The 9,976-nt window shown below is 35.2% G+C and overlaps 1 long non-coding RNA gene across 1 annotated transcript in view; it reads right to left on the reverse strand.

Annotated features, from left to right (window-relative positions):
• LOC133250104 (uncharacterized) overlaps positions 1-9,326 on the reverse strand; it is a 35,116-nt gene extending 25,790 nt beyond the window's left edge. The window contains exon 1 of the long non-coding RNA XR_009737230.1: positions 9,194-9,326. This is a non-coding gene — a long non-coding RNA (uncharacterized LOC133250104). The remainder of the gene's footprint in view (positions 1-9,193) is intronic.
• Positions 9,327-9,976: the final 650 nt, after the last annotated feature.

The following is a 9,976-nucleotide window of genomic DNA, read 5'->3' on the forward strand; positions in this document are numbered from 1 at the left end:
AATAGATGATTGAAGAGATTATTAAGATCATTTGATCTAAAAGAAAACATTATTGTCTCAATCCTTTGGTATTTCTAGTATAATCAATGTTCCCCATGACTATTTCAATTATTATTGTTTTTATTTCCTCTTCATTTTTATTTTTTGAATTTCTATATGTGTGTGTTTATATGTGTATGTGTGTGTCTATATATATATATGTATGTATGTATGTATATATATATATATATATATATATCACTTCAGTTCAGTTCAGTTCAGTTACTCAGCCATGTCTGACTCCTTGCTACCCCATGGACCACAGCACACCAGGCCTCTCTGTCCATTACCAACTCCGGGAGTTTACCCAAACTCATGTCCATTGAGTTGGTGACGCCATGCAACCATCTCATCCTCTGTCATCCCCTTCTCCTGCCTTCAATCTTTCCCAGCATCAGGGTCTTTTCAAATGAGTCAGCTCTTCACATCAGGTGGCCAAAGTTTTGGAGTTTCAGCTTCACCTTTGTCCTTCCAGTGAACACTTAGGACTGATCTCCTTTAGAATGGACTGGTTGGATCTTCTTGCAGTCCAAGGGACTCTCAAGAGTCTTCTCCAACACTGCAGTTCAAAAGCATCAATTCTTCGGCACTCAGCTTTCTTTATAGTCCAACTCTCATATCCATATATGACCACTGGGATAACCATAGCCTTGACTAGATGGACCTTTGTTGGCAAGGTAATGTCTCTGCTTTTTAATATGCTGTCTAGGTAGATCATAACTTTCTTTCCAAGGAGTAAGCGTCTTTTAATATCATGGCTGCAATCATCGTGTGCAGTGATTTTGGAGCCCCAAAAAATAAAGTCAGCCCCTGCTTCCACTGTTTCCCCATCTATTTGCCATGAGGTGACGGGACCGGATGCCATGATCTTAGTTTTCTGAATGTTGAATTTTAAGCCAACTTTTTCACTCTCCTCTTTCACTCTCATCAAAATTCTCTTTAGTTCCTCTCTGCTTTCTGCCATAAGGGTGATGTCATCTGCATATCTGAGATTCCTGATAATTTTCCTGGCAATCTTGATTCCAACTTGTCCTTCATCCAGCCTGGCATTTCACATGAGGTTCACATAGAAGTTAAATAAACAGGGTAACAATATACAGCCTTGATGTACTCCTTTTCCTATTTGGAACCAGTCTGTGGTTCCATGTCTAGTTCTGTATAAATCCAGCTGAATTATCTGAGTGTAAATTATGGATATTACTTAGATAACCTAAAGTAATTAACTGTGTGAAGAGAGAAGCTACTGTGATTAATACAGTTAAGGCTAAATTTTAGAGTCTCAGAAAGTTCTCTTACAAATTTACAAAAACTGAAAATAATTATTTTTTATATAATCACAACATACATTTATTTATATCAAAAGAAAATACTGAACATGACTAAAGTAACTGAGCACACACACATAAAGAAAATATAAATTTATTAAAGTAATCAACATATGCTAAAAACTTTGAAAGAAAATACTGTGTTCTAATCTATCACAACTAGAATTTTAACTGTTTTGTATATTACCTTTATTATTGAAACACGGCTAATACACATTCCTATATTCTATTCCACAGTAACATATAAAACAGTCTTGTCACTTAAAAAGCAATGTAAATATGGCACAAAGTACATAAGAGTAGGTTTATTTCTGTGTCTGATTTCTGTAATTGTGAGAGCTCTGAGGACAGTATTTTCCTGATAAACACAGACATTAAAAAGTTGACCTTTGCTTTCTTTTACAGATGAAGCCTGTTGTCCATACTTTCTCCTTATACTTTCTCCTTTAAAATGGACTTTTACTTATCAAATTGGTCCATAAGTTGCTTGGTTTAAAAGAGGACCACAGCAACTGTATGTCCAGGTGTCAAGGTAGAAAAACCCATCTGAGATCTAATGGGGTCTAACTCTTGTTTAAATAGTTGAAGGACAAGAGTCAGTCTCAGCCTGCATTCACACTGCTCTAAGGGAGTTAGGAAGCAGTGCATTCACAAATCTCTCATTCTTACAATCACATGGTATGTTTGCAGTCACTCTCCTAAGAGCAAAAAGGGATTGTAGTTTCCTTTCTAGTCACTGAGTCAGGGGCAAAAGCCTCAGATCTACTCATAAAATGGAGCACGCTGCCTGTTCTAGCTGTATGCGACTGAGTTCAAATCCTGCCTTTACAGGCTGTGATTTATTAGGACCCAAGTAACCACTAGAATTTCTATGCTGGTAAAATAGCTTTACAGTAATGCCAGTCTTTACAGTTAACCCAAAGATGGGTTAACTGAAGAGCACTTGGCATTCTGCAAGGACTCAATAACTACTAACTGTAATAATAATCTTCCCCCATCCTGTAATAATCATTTATATTTATTAAATTGAATTGAATCTTGCTTTTCCAAAACAACAAAACAGTAACAATTTTTTTAATATATACAGAGGGAACATCTTATAGCAGATGAAGATGTATATTTCTCTTCTCTTTCCTCAAAACTAAATGTGGACACACAAAAAAGTAACTATTATATATTATATGGTAACATCTTAGTTTCTATTGGGCCAACATTACCAAAATTTTATTGGAATGAAAACAGAAAAGTGATTTTTGAAAGAATACTTACTTCAAATATTTACTTTTGAAGTAAAGTATTTACTTTTCCAATTGTCTTTCTATTCCCCTTGTCTTTCTATTCTCAAAATTTACTTATTACTTATTGTCCAATTCAAGTCCATATTTTTATTATATTTCTGACTCAGTCTCTTTAGGCCTATTCTGTTATTTTTGCACTTATTTTCTGTATCAGACATCTGTATATTTCATGTTGTATGTAAATTTAAATTATTAGGGTTTATCCCTATGTGCCCATGCACAACAAATTGTCCCAGAAAAGAGACATATTCCACACTATTTTTAAATCACTAATTTGAGTACAGAGCAATGTGCACATAGATATTCACTAAATTCTTACTAAATGAGTAAATTGAAGAGGAAACAAAAAAAGATTGATCACAAAATTACATCTGGAAGGAACAGCATGCCCGGAAATCATCTCATGACTGCACACATAATTTTTGCTAGCATTATGATGAAGGAAACAAGTATATTACAAAAACATGAAACATAGCAGATGGTTGGTTTACACTTCATATCACTCACTTGATACCTTGGTGCTGAGAAATTATTTGATGATATTTAATAGTACTTTTTCATTTTTTATTTGATCTTTAATGAATTTAATTGTAGGGATTATACAGAGGTATTTACGTATCTTCCTTATATATTATACATGTGTGTGTAAGTTAGTCGCTCAGTCATGTCCAACTGTCTGTGTCCCCATGGACTGTAGCCCGCTATGCTCCTTTGTCCATGGAATTCTCCAGGTAAGAATACTGGAGTGTGTAGCCATTCACTTCTCCAGGGGACCTTCCAGACCCTGGGATTGAATCCAGTTTTCCCACATTGCAGCTGGATTCTTTACCATCTGAAAGATGGTAGGGCTACCAGGGAAGCTCTACGGCTCAGATGGTAAAGATGTAATACAAATGTTGTTTTGTTAAAAATATTTACCTACATTAAATGTATAATGATATAGCAAGAAAATGAAAGACTAGTTAGGACAAAACATAGAAATATAATTTAGTAAATATTCCATAAAAAAACAAAAATAAAATGTAAATTTTTCAAATCCTTTTTAGAATTAATGTAGTCTAAAATCATCAAAACTGATGCCAGAAGAAATCAATACTGAAAGAGTAATGATACAAATAAGCCAATTAAAATGAGAAATTTATCAAAGACTTAGCTCTAATAATGGCTCTGGACCAGAATTTTTCTTTCAAAAAGAGAATGAACACACAGTTTCCTTAATATATAAATTGATCCCAAACAAAGAAAAATAGGAGAAAACTATAAGTTTTACAAAACTAGCATAAACTTTAAAAATGTGCATGCCTGAGTATGTTTACATACATATATGACAGATATGTACATATATTGGCCCCCACACACATACATCCCAGAATAATCTCACTTAAAAATATGAGTATAGAAAATCTAGTGACAAAATTGCAAAAGAAATTAAATTCAACAAAAAAAGTCAAGAAAGATTTTCATAACATAAAAACATACATTATATCAAATGGTTCAATAAAGATAGACAATAATTATAAAGAAAATTGTGATTATGTTACTGAGGACACAAACACAAATGGTTAAATTTTAGACATAATATAATATTCACATGCAACTGACACAAATATAATCAGATAATATGGATACATTGAAATATAATCAGATAATGATTCATTGATTTGAAAGACCACATTTAAGAAACTATAATACAAATATTTAGTCTTAACTTGTCTCTTCCACAACTTCATTTTTCTAATCCAAAATTAAATAGTTTGGTTTGTATTAACATTACTATCACATATTTAGATAAATATTACATGCTTAGTAAAAATAGAGAAGTTTGGCAGAACTATACTCTCTTCAAAAGTTTCTTTGCAATTCCTACTCTTACTCTAATTTTACAGGTAAACTTTAGAAATAGGTTTTCTGGTTCTAAAGAATTTTTCAGAACGAACTGACTGATACTACTTTAAATCAATAGCATAGACTGGAAATAATTGAGGTATTTAAATAGTTTTGCCATGCATTATAAGTAATTCTCTGGATTTTTGTCTCTTCTATATAAGCTAGTAAATATCAGTACATTATTCCCATAAATCTCTTATTAGGTTTATCCCTAGGTGGATTTCCCAGGTGGCGCAGCACTAAAGAATCCTCTTACCAGTGCAAGAAACTTGGGTTCAACCCCTGGGTTGGGAAGATCTTCTGGAATGGGAAATGGTAGCCCAGTATTCTTGCTTGGAAAATTTCATGGCACAAAGAGTCGGACAGGACTGAGCAGATAGGTAATATGTATATACACATATATTTCCTAGTATGAACTAAATTTCTTATATAGCTATTTTGATAACATATAAGAAAGTTGTTATTTATTTTATGTGGATCTCTAAGTAGCCATGTTTTATACTTTTTTATTTGGAGAAGGCGATGGCACTCCACTCCAGTACTCTTGCCTAGAAAATCCCATGGATGGAGGAGCCTGGTGGGCTGCAGTCCATGGGGTTGCGAAGAGTTGGACATGACTGAGCAAATTCACTTTCAATTTTCACTTTCATGCATTGAAGAAGGAAATGGCAACCCATTCCAGTGTTCTTTCCGGAGAATCCCAGGGACTGAGGAGCCTGGTGGGCTTCTGTCTATGGGGTCGCAGAGAGTTGGACACAACTGAGGTGACTTAGCAGCATGCAGCATCAGTTCAGTTCAGTTCAGTCGCTCAGTCGTGTCTGACTCTTTGCGACCCCATGAATTGCAGCACATCAGGCCTCCCTCGTCCATCACCAATTCCTGGAGTTCACTCAAACTCACGTCGATCCAGTCGGTAATGACATCCAGCCAGCTCATCCTCTGTCGTCCCCTTCTCCTCCTGCCCCCAATCCCTCCCAGGATCAGAGTCTTCCAATGAGTCAGCTCTTCACATGAAGTGGCCAAAGTACTGGAGTTTCAGCTTTAGCATCATTCCTTCCAAAGAACATTGATCTCCTTTAGAATCGACTGGTTGGATCTCCGTGCAATCCAAGGGACTCTCAAGAGTCTTCTCCAATACCACAGTTCAAAAGCATCAATTCTTCGGCACCCAACTTTCTTCACAGTACAAGTTTCACATCCATACATGACTACTGGAAAAACCATAGCCTTGACTAGACCGACCTTTGTTGGCAAGGTAATGTCTCTGCTTTTGAATATGCTATCTAGGTTGGTCATAACCCTCCTTCCAAGGAGTAAGCGTCTTTTAATTTCATGGCTGCAGTCACCATCTGCAGTGATTTTGGAGCCCAAAAAAATAAAGTCTGACACTGTTTCCACTGTTTCCCCATCTATTTCCCATGAAGTGATGGCACCGGATGCCATGATCTTCATTTTCTGAATGTTGAGCTTTAAGCCAACTTTTTCACTCTCCACGTTCACTTTCATCAAGAGGCTTTTGAGTTCCTCTTCACTTTCTGCCATAAGGGTGGTGTTATCTGCATATCTGAGGTTATGAAAGGTTGTTGTTGAATCACGCGAATACACCAGGATTCTTGGCCCCCGGAGGAGAAGAATTCAATCCGAGGCCAGAGACGAGGCTTGATCGCTCAGAGCTTTTGTGTAGTAAAGTTTTATTAAAGTATAAAGGAGATAGAGAAAGCTTCTGACATAGGCATCAGAAGGGGGCAGAAAGAGTACCCACTTGCTAGTGTTAACAATGAAGTTATATACTCTCCAGTGAATCCAAAGAATGTCTGGAGGTTGTAAAGACCTCATCAGACCTACTCCCATAATTTACATTTTAAGATAACAGAATTAGCCAGAAGGTTTAATCCAAAGTCTGTCCTTAATCCAGAGACTGTCCTCAGGCAGGATACATTATTGTTATATAATCCTAAGGAATGTGGAGAAAAAAAAAAGTTTGTCCTTTCTTCCTCCTTGAGAATTCCAGACCCCTCTCTCCTTGGGGACCCCTAGACTCCCTATCAATCTGCCTAGGAAATGACTCTCTCAGTTATTGATATTTCTCCTGGCAATCTTGATTCCAGCTTGTGCTTCTTCCAGTCTAGCTTTTCTCATGAGGTACTCTGCATGTAAGTTAAATAAGCAGCGTGACAATATACAGCCTTGATGTACTCCTTTTCCTATTTGGAACCAGTCTGTTGTTCCATGTCCAGTTCTAACTGTTGCTTCCTGACCTGCATACAAGTTTCTCAAGAGGCAGGTGAGGTGGTCTGGTATTCCCATCTCTTTCAGAATTTTCCAGTTTATTGTGATCCACACAGTCAAAGGCTTTGGCATAGTCAATAAAGCAGAAATAGATGTTTTTCTGGAACTCTCTTGCTTTTTCGATGATCAAGCAGATGATGGCAATTTGGTCTCTGGTTCCTCTGCCTTTTCTAAAACCAGCTTGAACATCTGGAAGTTCACAGTTCACATATTGCTGAAGCCTGGCTTGGAGAATTTTGAGCCTTACTTTACTAGCGTGTGAGATGAGTGCAACTGTGTGGTAATTTGAGCATTCTTTGGCATTGCCTTTCTTTGGGATTGGAATGAAAACTGACCTTTTCCAGTCCTGTGGCCACTGCTGAGTTTTCCAAATTTGCATAAATAATTATGCAATAAATAATAAATATAAATAATTCTTATAATTTCTGAAAATGAAGAGAATCTTCATTTCACTTATTTTCACACTTTCATGTATTTTCTAGTTTTATTGCTTTTATTTAATTTCTAATTATCTCAGATTTTACATTCAAGAGTAGTTATGGTAGTGGGTATCCTAAAATCTAGTTTCTGAATTCAAGGGTATCCTTCTACTGATAATATTTTGTTATAAATGAGAAATATGGTATATTTATCATAAATGTACTCTACCAAAACAAGGACTTTATTTCTATTCTATGGTTGTTAATAATTTTTATTGAAATTTATTTGAAATAAATATTTAATTTTAATATATTTAAACTATGGAGATAATGATACAGTTATTCTCACTTAATTATTTAGCATATTGAAATGCACTTTCAGATTCCTTAATGTTGAACCATCTTTATCTTCCAGCAACAAATATTTTTGTCATTGACTAATAGCTTTATTTTCTTTTAAATGTTCATTTTGCAATAAGTTCAAATGTATGGAAAAGACAGAATAGTATTAATAATTACTACAAACTATAAATTCCCTATATTGCCTTTATTATTGTCTCTTTCCTTCAAATAAGATGAAGACATGTTGTCCTTTTATCCCTCAATACATATCAGTGGATATTTCCTAACAGGGCAGTATCTCACATTTTCAATATCCACAAATTAAAAACAGAAGCACACAAAATTAGATAATATTTTCAACAGAATAATAATGATACTAAAGTGTATCAGAACTTAAGGAATGCAAACATCAGTGCTTAAAGAGAAATCTATAATTTTGCATGCTTATATTTATAAAGAGAGAGAGGTGCAAAATCTGTAATCTAAGCACTCACAACAAGAGACTACAAAGACAAGAAATCTTTGTAGAAGACTAAAGTGAGAATAAGAATGGGAACCCATAAAGATAAAAGTAGAAATTAAAGAAAGAGAAATATAAAAAATTACAATTTTTTTCTTGAACTGATTAGTGTATATGCTTCATACATAGTAAGACTGAAAATCACACACAAAAAAAACCAGAATACGGAGATAAGAATTTTGAGTGGCATTTCTACAGACTTACAGAAGTGTGCAGCTTATTTTCCAAAGAGCTGCTCTTTTTCTAGATTTTTAAAAATAATTCTATTAATGTCTATGATCAGATATAATCTTATTACCTGGGCCGCTTCAATTCTCTACACAGTCTCTCATCCTCCAACAGATTACTTAGATTCTTTCATATGATGACTTTAGAGATTCAAACTTACTAAAAGAGTGAGCCTCAGTGTGCAAGCATTTTTGCAGACTGCTTAAATCATTTTGCCTAATGTTGCATTGGGTAAAGCAAATCATGTGACTAAAGACCAATAGGAGAGGTAAGGAAATAGATTCTACTTCTTGTTGGGGGCTGTGAACCTTCAGATTACAGAAATATGGCTGAAAGCAGTGGGGATTTGTGACTTTTTTTTCTCGTACAATGAACTGCACAAAGATACTACTATAAGGATATATTGCCATTTTTACATATTAATTTAGGAATAAAGTAAAATCATTTAATGTTGTCAAATATATATTGTGAATTAAACTTCAGTAACTTTCAAACATTTTTATTATTGCATCTGACTTTTTAATCTTATAATATTCTAATCTTTTAGATAGTGAGCTCTCTGGAAAAAAAAAAAAAAAGAAATGTATTTACCTTGATTTCTAAATAATAGTTCAAAATCTTGGCATGGGGTAAGTACTCATATGTTTATAGAAAGAATTAATTATCTTTCAAAAATTTAAGCACAGAATTAACTTATGACCCAGAAATAAAAATAAATATATGATCCAGAAATTCAACTCCTAGGTATGTACCCAAAGAATTTGAAAGCAAGTATCCCAAGTTTGCTTGGGCTACCATAACAAAATACCATGAACTTTATGGCTTAAACAACAGAAATTTACTCACAGTTGGGAGGCTAGAAGTCAAGATCAAAGTGATTTCTGCTGAGGCCCCTCTCTTTGGTTTATAGAACCCATGTTCTCCTTCTGTTTTCACATTGTCTTCCCTCTGTGTCTCTGTGTCCTAATGTTCTCCTCTTAAAATAACACGAATCACAATGGACTAGGGCCCCACCGTAATGACCTCACAAACCTTAACTACCTCATGAAAGGTTGTTGTTGAATCACACGAAGACACCGGGATTCTTGGCCCCTGGAGGAGAAGAATTCAATCCGGGGCCAGAGACGAGGCTTGATCACTTAGAGCTTTTGTGTAATAAAGTTTTATTAAAGTATAAAGGAGATAGAGAAAGCTTCTGATATAGGCATCAGAAGTGGGCAGAAAGAGTACCCCCTTGCTAGTGTTAACAATGAAGTTATATAATCCAAAGAATATCTGGAGGTTGTAAAGACCTCATCAGACCTACTCCCATAATTTACATTTTAAGATAACACTGTCCTTAGGCAAGATACATCCTTGTAAAGACCAGGTCTACTCCCATAATTAACATTTTAAGATAACAGAAGGTTGAATCCAAAGATATATTATTGTTATATAATCCTAAGGAATGTGGAGAAAGAAAAAAAGTTTGTCCTTTCTTCCTCCTTGAGAATTCCAGACCCCTCTCTCCTTGGGGACCCCTAGCTTCCCTATCAACCTGCCTAGGACCTGACTCTCTCACTCATTAGAGGCCTTATCTCTAGACACAGTCATATTCTGAGGTATTGGGATTAAGGACTTCAATGTGAA

The sequence above is a fragment of the Bos javanicus genome, chromosome 6, assembly GCF_032452875.1.
Source record: "Bos javanicus breed banteng chromosome 6, ARS-OSU_banteng_1.0, whole genome shotgun sequence".
In the NCBI taxonomy this organism is placed as follows: Eukaryota; Metazoa; Chordata; class Mammalia; order Artiodactyla; family Bovidae; genus Bos; species Bos javanicus.